Raw genomic sequence first — 10,061 nt, 5'->3', positions numbered from 1 at the left:
TGATCCGCCCGTCTCGGCCTCCCAAAGTGCTGAGATTACAGGCTTGAGCCACCGCGAATTTGGGGTATCTTCTTTATCATATTCTGAATTACCGTAGTAGTTGGACCTATTTCTGGATTTTCTATTTTGTTTCATGGGCAGCGCTATTCATTCACCACAACTACCTTGCTTTAGTTTTTGAGGCTTTATAGTATGTTTTTATATCTAGTTAGGCTAGCCATTTCTTTTATTTGCAAGTATCCTTCTTACCATTCTAGTTTATTTTTTCAAGTGAACTTTGGAATAAGCTTATCTAATTAAAAACAAAACCCTGTGTATATTATTATATTAATTGTAAAAATAAGTTAATAAGAACTGACATTTTATTATTATGAGTTTTTCTATCCAAGTGCATAGTTATTCCATTTTCTCAAGTCTTCTTTTGTATCTTTTGGGACTTAAAAGTTTTTGTTCCTATATGTATTGCACATTTTTTATTCAGTTTATTCCTAGGTGTTATGTCTTTATATATGCACGGCCACTGTGATAGGGTGATTTCTCCATTATATTTTCTAACTGGCTGTTATTTGCATATGCAAAAGTATTGATTTCTATAGTTTTGAATCCTGCTACCATACTAAATTATCTTATTGTTTGTCTTTTTTTTAAGTTAATTCTCTTGAGTTTTCCAGATATACAGTCATAAGATCTGCAGATAGTAATAGTTTTACGTCCCACATTTCGATTTTTTTTTACTGTCAATTTCTTTCTCTTGTCTATTTAAATTGGATAATTCCTCCAGTACAATTTTCAATAATGTGAGTATTTTTGCCTTGCTCTTGTTTCTAATTAGAATGTTACAAATTCCTGAGTAATGATGATTTTGGCTTTTAGGTTGAGAGAGATATATTTTATCATGTTAAGAAAGTAACCATCTATATCCATTTTATTAAGTGTTTTTTTTAATCAAAGCTAGAACTATCTGCTCTTTGAAAGTTTTGTAGAGTTTTTCCTTGTTCCCTTCAAAACTCACATTAAAATTTATGACCCAATATAACACTATTAAGTGGTGGGGTCTTTAAGAGGCGATTGGGTCATGAGGGCTCTGCCCTCATGAATAGATTAATCTACTCATGGATTAATGGGTTAATGAATTAATGGATTATTACTGGAATGCATTAGTCATCATGAGAGTGGGTCTGTTATAAAAGTCAGTTTGGCTTTTGTGTCCCTCTCATCCTGCGATGCCTTCTGCCATGTTATGACACAGCATGAGGGCCTCATCAGAAGCTGATCAGGAGCAGCCTCCCAGTCTTGGACTTCCCAGACTCCAGAACAGTAAGAAATAAATCTGTTTTCTTTCTCAATTGCCTGGCTTCAGGTATTTGGTTATAGCAACACAAAATAAAGTAAGACATCATCAACACCTGGTGCTTTTTTGGGAAAGTAGCTCTTTGATTATTTTTTTCAATTCATTTTAGTATTGATAAATTGTATTTTTCTAGAAAAATATCTATGTCATATAGATTTTTACATTCAGCTGCTTAAAGTAGAGCCAAGTGGTTTCTTTTCATTTTTAAAAATTTTTCTCTGTTTCTTCATTGTTTTGCCCTTTCAAGTTCTCATTTGTGTGTTTACATTTTGACAGTTATTTCTTAATTATGTTATCTAATGATTTATGTATTTCATTGGTTCAAAGAACTAGAGCTGGAATTGATTTTCTAGTACTGTTAATCTGTTTTCTAATTTGTTAATTCCTATTTTTATCACTATCAATACCTTCCTTCTAGAGTCCTTCAATATATTTTGGTATGTTGTTTCTAACTTTTTGAGCATAATGCTTAACTCATTTTATTCTTTCTTTTGCTATTTAAGCTATAATTTTTTTTCTCTGTACACTGCTTTATCTGTGTAGTAGTTTTCTAAGGCTGCCATAGCGAAGTACCACAAACCAGGTATCTTAAACCCAGTTCAAGACTTGCAGTTTCTGAGAGCTGGAAGTACAAGGTCAAGGCATGATTAGGGTTGGTTCTCTCTGAGGGCTGTGAAGGAGAATCTGCCCCATGTCTCTCCCCCAGCTTCTGGTGGTTTGCTGGCAATCTTTGTCAGTCCTTGGCTTGTAGAAGCATCACCCTGATCTTGCCTTCTCTTCATGTAGTCTTCTCCCTATATGTGTGTATCTGTGTCCAAATTTCCCCTTTTTTATGAGGATACCAGTCCTATTTGGTGAGGACACTCCTTCTAATGACTTCATTTTAACTCAATTACCTCTGTAAAGACCTTATCTCCAAATAATACATTTTGAGATAATGAGGGTTAGGACTTCAACATATGAATTTTGGTACACAACTCAACCCATAGTATTCCACAAATTCCAATAAAGAGTACTTTCACTACTGTTTTTTCCTAAAACAATCTTCCATTTTGATTTGTATTTCCTCTCTGAGCATTAAGAGAGCCTTTACAATTTCCAGATGGAAGGAGTTTTTGCTTTCTTTTTTGTTATCAATGTTTAGTTTTAATGAATTATAGTTACTCAATGTTATCCATACTATATCTATTTTGGGAATTTATTAAAGATTTCTTTATGAGTTAATATATGATCACTTTCTATGAATGTTTTCACAGCTTTTAAAAAAACAAAAAGCTTATTCTGTATTCTTTAGTTACATGGATTAATCATGTCTGTCTCATTAATTACTTAGGTATTCTATATCCTTGTTTATTATTGTCCTCTTGGTATAAAATAGACTGAGAAAAGTGAATTAAATTCCCTTTATATTAGTGTATCTGCCTATTTCTTGTGTCTAATTTCTGCTTTATAAAGGTGGATGCTATATTATTTGGCATATAGTTATTCATAAATGTTATCTTAGACTGATTTATATCATTTACATAAAAAGGTACCCTTCCTTCCTTATTTAATGATCTTTGTCTTGAATTCCATGTTGTGTGATAATGAGATATCAATCACTGCTTTCCTTGTGTTTGTATTTCTCTGGTGTATCTTTAACTCTTAAAATTTGTGAATATCTTTGTTTAGATGTATCTCTTACATATAACAGAGTTGGGTTTGCCTTGTGATTCATTCTGAAAATTATCTTAATGAAGATTTACTTTTATTAACGGATAAAATATATTTGGTCTTTGTCCTATCATATTATTTGTACTGTGTTCCTTTGAATAATTTCATTTTTTAAATATTTTCATTATGTGGTTATTGTGGACTAAATGCTTGTGCTCCTCTCCCAACCTCCACCAAAATTTACGTGTTGAAATCCATACCCCAATGTGATGGTATTAGGAGGTAGGGACTTTGAAGATAATTAAGTCATGAGTGAGGAGGCCTAATGAGTGAAATTAGTGTTCTTTTAAAAGAGACCCCAGAAAGTTATCTTGCTCTTTCCACCACGTGAGGATACAATGAGAAGTCTTCAGTCTGCAGCCCTGAAGACAGTCCTCAGCAGAAGCTGACCATGCTGGCACTCTGATCTCAGAATTCCGGCTTTCAGATCTGTAAGATACAAATTATTGCTGTTTATAAACCACTCAGTCTGTGGTATTCTGTTATAGCAACCTGAACTAAGACACTATAGCTTTTATGTGTAATTATTCTAATATTAAGAAAGTCTGTATTTGTGTTCTAACAGTTGCCTTTATAAGTGTAGTATTATTTTAATTTTCTTAGCTATCTATTTCCTTAGTTAGTTCTTTATTATAAACAACAGTGAAATAATTATATTTTCTCTTTCTTTCCCTGTCATGTTTCTTCATTCTCCCACATAGCTCAGAGATGAGGACACCACCAATAATCAATAAATATTGATTAGCTGTTACTACTTTCTAAAAACAAAACACTACAAAATGCACACACAATGTCAAGAAAAGAGATTTCATTCTCTTTCCTCTTCTGCCTGGATATTCCACTCTGGTTTATCTAGAATCGTCTCCCACTCCTGTTTGAAAACATTCTCTCTGACCTAAAGACAGGAAATTTAATACGTTGGAGATAAAGGTTGAGTCAATGCAAGAATATGTGACACATTCATATTTCCCTGTTACATCCTGATTTCTTTATTGCTCAGGCTCTGAATATGGACTAAAACCAGAGATAAGTGGGAGAAATCTGAACTGAATCTCTATAGGGCCAACATTCATCAAATGCTGACATTCCAAGGTGCTGGGTCCATGGGACTGAGAACACAAGTCAGGAAATAGAAGCAAATTTTAGGGACCTACCTGATTATCAGAACGAGTCACATGACCTATGGCATCTGCCTAACCTGCATATAGCATGGCCATTGGTCTCAGGGAACAAGGTTGCTTTATGCCTGATGAACCAAGGTATTTCAGTTTGGGTAACAAATTATAGGATCATCCCACCTATAACCCACACACATTAAATATGACAATTAGGTCATATCTAATTAGGCCAGTGATAAGGTAGCTTTGGCCATTATTATCACTGTAAATGGAAAGCACACACCTTGATGTTGCCATTGATTGGCTGCCTTTCTGGCTAAGTCTTAGTTTCCTCCTCTGTAAAATAAAGACAAAAAGGGGATGAGTTCATTGATCTCAAAAGTTTATTTCATTGGCATATCAGCATTGGATTTTTACATAGTTCAACCATTTTTCATTATGATCACATTATGTAGGTCATGGTTATTTTAAGGCTTAGAACAAAAATGCCCAGAAAAGTGCTTTCTAAGTCATGTGACAGTGGTTGAATGACAAGCACTGTTACTATGGAAGATTTCCTGGCACTTACTTTCTTTTGGAAAGAAAAAAAATGAAACATTTCTCTTGATTTTTACAAGAGTTGGGTTCACGGAAAGAAATCTTCCACCATCCCAGGGATGTGCACAAGGTCTATGGGATTCACGAGGACAGCAGTACCTGGTTTATAGGATTCAGGATCTGAGCAGGGTGTCTTGTGTGCTCACAGAAATTCCAAGCACACAATAGTTTCAGGTGACAGCCAATTTGTGCGAGACTCTGGGGACCTTAATTAAAAGGTCAATTTTTTTGAAAGTAAAATTATTTAACTCAGGATTTTGACAGTGCGCATTAGAAGTATTCATGATCTGTTCTCTCTGGGTGGAGTTCAAACTGACTGAAGCACACACTTCTGCCTCTAAGGAATGAGTAACAAAGATATTCACTTGAAAAAAGTAACTAATACATATCCCAGACCACCCTTCCCTTGTCCACCTCCACCTCTTGCATAGACTCTATCTTTAAAGGAAAAATGTCTAGAGATGAGACTCAGAGCTTTGGATCCACCTGCTATTTTGGGAAATTTTTCTAAGTATCTTAGTTACACTACATCCTTTCTCTTTCCCTACCTTGAATGACTTATTCATTTGCCTAATCCATAAATTCCACCCTCTTAGATGAGAGGTCAGCACACTTTTTCTTAAAGGGCCAGGTGGCAAGTACAGGCTTTGTAGACCATATGATCTCGGTTGCAACTACTCAGTTCTATGGTTGTAGTGCAAGAGTTACTGTAGACAACACATAAACAAATCGGCGAGGCTGTATTCCATCATAATTGTATTTATGGACACTAAAACTTGAATTTCATATCATTTTACTGGTCATAAAATATTCTTCTTTGGATTATCTTTCAACTCACTGAATATGTGAAAACCATTCTTAGCTTATGGGTCATACAAAAATGGCGGCAGATCAACATACTTTGCCAACCCCTCCTCTATATTGTGAGCAACTTGAGAGCAGGGCTGAATGAGAATCATCTCGCTATCTCCTAAGGCTGGGTTTCACTGCCTGACACTAGAAGACATCCAAAACTGTGGAGGAAGAAGTGAGAGACAAAGACCAGGGAAAGCACAGCAAGTGAATCCATCACACACAACAAAACAAGCCCTTTATGTTGTTCAGAGTGGGTACTAGAAGAGGGAGAACATGTGGTAGTAGAGTTCTTCTTTTCTCCTGACATTTTTTACACCAGATGGGTGAGAATTATCCACGCCAGTTCTCCAACTCTCTGACACCAACTGGGTAGCCAACAATTCAATTCAATTCTGTCACTATCTAGCTGAAGTTAGCATCAAATCCTACAAGTTAAAGGGCTTAGTCCCACAAGAACGGCCCCACTTCAGATACCAATCGCAAGTCCCAGGCCCCCTATACTTCTGACAACCAAGTGTAAACTGGGAGTTCCCAAATTCACTCTTTCATGTCGGATCATTTGCTAGAATGGCTCACAAAACTCGGGAAAGGACTCTACTTACATTTACCAGTTTATGATAAAGGATACAAATGAACGGCCAGATGAAGAGGTACATAGGGTGAGGTCTGGAAGGGCTCCAAGTATGGGAGCTTTTGTCCCCGTGAAGTTGGAGTGTGCCCCTCTCCCAGCATGTGGATGTGTTCACCAACTCAGAAGCTCCCCAACCCCATTGTTTAATTTTTATGGCGGCGTCATTATGTAGGTACAATTGATTAAATCATTGGCCATTGGTGACTGATCCAATCTTCACCCATTTTGCCCTCCCTGTTGGTTGGGTGGTGGGGCGGGGGTTGAAAGTTCCAAGCTTCTAATCAAGGCTTGGTCTTTCTGGTGACAAGACTTCTAGGGTCCCACTAAGAATCACCTCATTAGAACAAAGATGATTCTGTCACCCTTATTATTCAGGAAATTCCAAGGGTTTTAAGAGCCTTGTACCAGGAACCAGGAGCAAAGACCAAATGTCTTCTAATTATATCTTAAATAGCTAATAACATCACTTTGGAGTCAGAAAGACACCTGTGTTTGCATCCCAGCTCCACCATTTCCCGGTTTGGCCCTGGGCAAATAACTGCACATTAGAGTTCATTTTTCTGCAAATAACAGAAAAAAGAAAAAAAAAACTAATAGTGGCTTGAATACTTATCAAGAAACATGGGTATAGGGGTTCCAAGGCTGGTTCAGTCACTCAGCATTGTCACTGAGATCACAGATCACACACTCTTTCTTTCTCCTGCTCATTGGCTTTTTATCTCTGTGTTTGTCATCTGTGGTTGCCAGTGGCTGCCAGAACCTTAAGCGTCACATCCACCATGTTCAAGCCAGGAAGAAGGAAAAGAGTAAGTACACCAGCTGTCTCCTCTTATGCTATTCCCTTTATCTAGAAACCAATGACTTACCCAGAACTCTCTAAACAGATGCCATTTATATTCTCATTGTCCAGCCCTGGGTTCCATGACCACCCTTGTTGCAAGGGAGGTCAGTCTTTATGGTGGTTAGCAAGGGAGGAGGGAGTTGGGAATTGTTTGGGAATGGGGTGAGGGGAGTGGGGCCTTAATGGTGTCCATCTCACATATTGTTGTGAGGGTAAGTGAAGCAATGTGTGTAAAGCATTGCACAGAAGCACTCAGTCAATGGAAGCTACTATTATCAATAGGGCAAGCGTAAATATTTTCAAAATCATAAAACATAATCTCTACATTGCCAGTATAAAAACTGCTATTTCTCAAAGTTAGAAAGCCTCACACCCTCATTTCACAATGCCAATAATTACATACATTTGAGGTGAATGAAGACTGAAATAGAAGAGAGAGAGAGAGACTGTGAGAGAGAGATATTCAGCTATTGATGTATAGCATGCCATATGTACATAGAGTTACACACACACAAACACACACACACACACACACACACACATGCATGCATTAAGAATAAATGAGGAAAGCCAGGTGTTGACAGATAGGTTCTGCATTCTGAATGTTAAATTAGATAACTCAAGCACTTTCCTCAGGCTACAATCCTGAGTCATCCTTCTCCGTCTCTCTTTCCCTTTCCCTAGTTAGTCAAAAAGTTCTGTAGATTTTGCACTGCAATATGCCTTCTATTTGTTCTCTCTTTTCCACTGCCCAAGTGCAACCTTTGTCACCTCTTGTCCAGACAGTTGCAATAGACTTCCTAAGTATTCCCCTGTCTCTAGTCATTCTGCCCCCTACCAAAACAATCTATTCTCACCTTCTTGCCAGTTATCTTCTTAAAGCAAACCTCTGACCATGCCACTTTCTGGCTTGAAAAATTTAAATGGTTCCCAGTTGCCTACAAAGTCCCAATGCCTCAAATATTATTCAAGGATGTCCTTACCTGCCTTCAACCTCCCTTTCTCGCCTTCTCATTTCCTTACACACTCATAGTCCAGCTTACTTAGAAACTGTTCCCTGTTCTCTCAGCAAATGCCTCCCCTATGCTTCGTGCATTTGTCTTAAATCACACTAATCCTTCTTTGCTTTTCTAGATCCTACCTAGAGGGATGATAGTAGCTTCAACTCTGTCTCATGGAAGACTACAGAGTACCTACAATTTTATGGACCATAATTTGTGCAAAATTATCTGATTAAATCAATAAAGCTTTCAATAATTCCTTTTGATGTTTTTCTAGTCCTGGGACATTTAAATGTGCTGATGACTGACAATTTAAAATTGCAATGTTCCATCAAATGAGCTGGGAAGGAGAGAGTTGATTCAGGACAGCAGGGTCAGGATCAGGACTGGACAAGGAAGAGGCCTGGTTGGAGCTCAGTTTGGTTCCCTTCCTCCGTCTAAATAGAGATGTCAGATGAGCTTTCACATAGCAGAGAGACATGTACTCTGTGCTGACCCCAAGTGGGAAGGAAGCTATTATTGTTGGTGCCAGGCACTATACTGGATGTGCCATTTTGCTGCCCAGTTAACCATCCTAATATCTCTTAAGGTAGGGTTTCTCATTATCTCTATTTTCTATCAGAAATGAGAGATCCAGAAGTGAGTAAATTCTTAAAGTCACAGTGTTGGGATTCAAAAACAAGTGTATCTGACTCCAAAATCCCAGTCTTTGCACTTATCCAAGATCATACAGCAGAATAACTAAATTTATTTGTTATTAATTTTTAAAATTGACACATAATAATTGAACATATCCCCTGGGGTACATAGTGCTGTTGCATCTATTCTCAGCTTTTTGGCTATGATCATGTATAGCACAGTGATATACATATAATGCAATACATATAATATAGTAATCAGATCAGGAAAATCAGCATATACATTATCTCCAACATATATGACTTCTATGTGTTGAGAACCTTCAATATCCTCCTTCTAGCTATTTGTATATTCTAACTATGTAATATATTATTGTTAACTAAAGTCATCCTACAGTAGTAGACAACAGTAGAGCTTATTCCTCCTATCCAGTTATACTTTTATATCCTTTAACAAATCTTTCCCCGTTCTCCACTTTCCTTATCTTCCCCCACCTCTGGTATCCTCTGTTCTACTTTTTACTTCTATGAGATCGACTTTTTTTTTTTTTTAAGCTTCTACATATGAGTAAGAACATGCAGTGTTTAACTTTCTGTTGCTGGCTTATTTTACTTAACAAAATGTCCTCCGTTCCATCCACATTGCTTCAAATGACAGGCTTTTTTATGACAGGCTTTTATTCTTTTTTATGGCTGAATAGTATTCCATTGTGTATATACACCACAATTTCCTTTTCCACTTATCTGTCATGGGACACCTAGGCTGATTCCATTTCTTGGCTATTGTGAATACTCCTGCAATAAACATAGGGGTGCAGATGTTTCTTTGGTATACTGCTTTTCTTTCTTTTGGATAAATATCCAGTAGTAAGGTTGCTTGATCATATGGTAGTTCTATTTTTAGTGTTTTAAGGAACTTCCATATTGTTCTCCATAGTGACCATACTAGTTTATGTTCCCACCAAAAACATGTAAGAGCTCTCTTTTCTCCACATCCTCACCAATGTTTGTTACTTTTTGTCTTTTTGATAATAGCCCTTTTAACTGGGATGAGATAATACCTTATTGTGGTTTTCATTTACAATTCCCTGATGATTAGTGATACTGAGCATTTTTTCATACACCTGTTGGCCATCTGTGTGTTTTCTTTTGAGAAATGTCTGTTCGAATTATTTGCCTATTTTTTAATTGGATTGTTTGGATTTTTGTTGTTGAGATGTTTGAGTTCATTACATATTCAGGATATTAATCCCGAATATGGATTCAGGATGGAGAGTTGGATGGAGAGTTTCCAAATATTTCCTCCCACCCTATAG

This window comes from Colobus angolensis, unplaced genomic scaffold (genome assembly GCF_000951035.1).
Source record: "Colobus angolensis palliatus isolate OR3802 unplaced genomic scaffold, Cang.pa_1.0 Scaffold531, whole genome shotgun sequence".
Lineage (NCBI taxonomy): Eukaryota > Metazoa > Chordata > Mammalia > Primates > Cercopithecidae > Colobus > Colobus angolensis.
The sequence above is the reverse complement of the archived record's forward strand: the minus strand, read 5'-3'. Positions refer to the sequence as shown.